General features: G+C 43.5%; 1 pseudogene; it reads right to left on the bottom strand.

The window, feature by feature from the left end:
• Positions 1-1,083: 1,083 nt before the first annotated feature.
• LOC142861882 (proteasome subunit alpha type-1-like) lies at positions 1,084-1,688 on the bottom strand (annotated as a pseudogene).
• Between the last annotated feature and the right edge of the window lie 311 nt (positions 1,689-1,999).

Genomic DNA, 1,999 nt, shown 5'->3' with positions numbered 1-1,999 from the left:
TGCTGTGGCTGTGTTCTAGAATGCAGAGGCTTCCCAGAGGAGCCCAGTGGGACCTGGGGTTGTGTGAAAACTGGCATGCAGACGGGAAGCAGAGAGTCGCGGGAAGAAGGAGGGAGTGGGGGTGGGGGGAGGCCAGAAGAGGATGTTGTCACCAGCAGCACCGAGCCCACCGCCATGACAGCAAAAATCATATTATGATTGTATACATGTATGTAAGATTTAAATCACACAGATCTTTTTCCTACATCATGGATTTCTTTATGGGAATTGTGTGTAAAACAGTATCCACCAAGGACTTTTTTCTCCCACCTTCCCTCTCTCCTCCTTTTCTTCCTATATTTCTTTCTTCCTTTCTTGACTTCCTCCCTCCTTCCTTTTCTTCCATAAGTATACACTGAATTCCTACTCTCTCCCCATACTGGTCTGGCCTGTGAAGTGAGCAGAGTAGATAAATTCCCTGCCCTGTTGGGTAGCCTGTTAGGACTTCCTTTCCTTATAGCGGTTTTTTTTTCCAGGAGGTGAAAAAATTTTATTTCAAAGTTGTCTTTAAAATGGCAAAGACACTATTTGCTTCATATAAAAACATTACAATGTTAATTACATTGTCTTTGTTAATTACATACAAAGATACTTACAATGTCCATATAATGATTGTCCCTCTCAAAGAAAAATGCACCCCATTATATGGTGTCAGTTAAGTTGCTTTGAAAAGTACTCATATGTGGACTAATCCCTAAAACATGCCATTCAACCGTTCTGCATATTTTTGTTCAGAGTATAGATTATTGCCATTCATATTTGTTCCTGTATTCTTACATATTTGATAATACACATATAGACTGGTTTAGCACTTAACGTTCTATTGGTTCATCATCCTTTTCTGCAGGCTGAGCGGGCTGTGCCTTTCTCTGTGATCTTTCTCAAGACCTTCCAGGAATGAAGACATACTGTCATCATCACAGACTGTAAACTCCAACTCTTTACCAACAGCTCCAATGGAAACATTCTTTGTACTAATAGTTAGGTCCTGCTCTACAGGAAGTGTCCCTCTTAAAGCCCGCAGAATGTGTTTAACCAGTTCATTTAAACTACACTGTGTAAACCCAAACACCTGTCCCTCCAAGTCAGTACAAGCTGATTGAAAATGGGCTCCAGTGGGCATAGCTCTGCAGTCAAAGGAGCAGATGGACAGGTTTGCCAAATGTAGGGGCCCATCTCATCGCAACCAGCAATAAGCAGCCCGGTACCATGCGGTCCACGGCCATATCATTGTGTTGGTGTCTTGCCCTTGCTTCCAGTAAGAGACACAAGAGAAGACACAGGGAGGGGTCTGTCAATATGAATCTGGAATCCAAACACTCCCAGTGCATAAAATTACATTGACAGTCTAGCATCAGCAGGAAGCCTTAGTAGACATACCAGTATGGTTGTCAACATGGAGAATTGTTTTTTGATGAGCTGTAAGCTCTGACCGTGCCTTCTTCAATTCAACCAACACTGAATGGGTTTTCAATTTCAGAGTGACTGCGACTGAACCTTGTTTAACAGCTTCCTTTGCATATTTAACCTGATGAATCCTCAGGATGCCAAGTAGTGACATCATTGTCATACCGGTTGAGAAATATGGCTCCTGAAAAGCTACAAATCAAGGAGCCCTCTCCTTGACACCATTTAATACTACCTGACATGCTACACACTATGCTGTTTGACTATTTGTTTGCTGTGCTTCCCTTCTAGAATGCAAGCTCTGTGAGAGCAACTCCTGGGATTAGAATGAACACAAGTGTGTCCTCACTCAACAAGCTGCTCCTCACCTTCCTTAGAGGGTAGGAGGAATGGCTTCAGCCTGAAATTGCAGAGCACCCACTTTCTAGAGCAGTCCCTTGGAAGGGTAGGATGAACCATATTGCCAGTGAAATTGCAAAGCCAAAAACAGTAGCCAGCGCTCAGGAGAGAACCCTGAAGGTGTGGGGGCTGCAGAGCAAGCACAGGCACACTT

The sequence above is a fragment of the Microcebus murinus genome, chromosome 18, assembly GCF_040939455.1.
Source record: "Microcebus murinus isolate Inina chromosome 18, M.murinus_Inina_mat1.0, whole genome shotgun sequence".
NCBI classification, from domain to species: Eukaryota; Metazoa; Chordata; class Mammalia; order Primates; family Cheirogaleidae; genus Microcebus; species Microcebus murinus.
The sequence above is the reverse complement of the archived record's forward strand: the minus strand, read 5'-3'. Positions and strand labels throughout refer to the sequence as shown.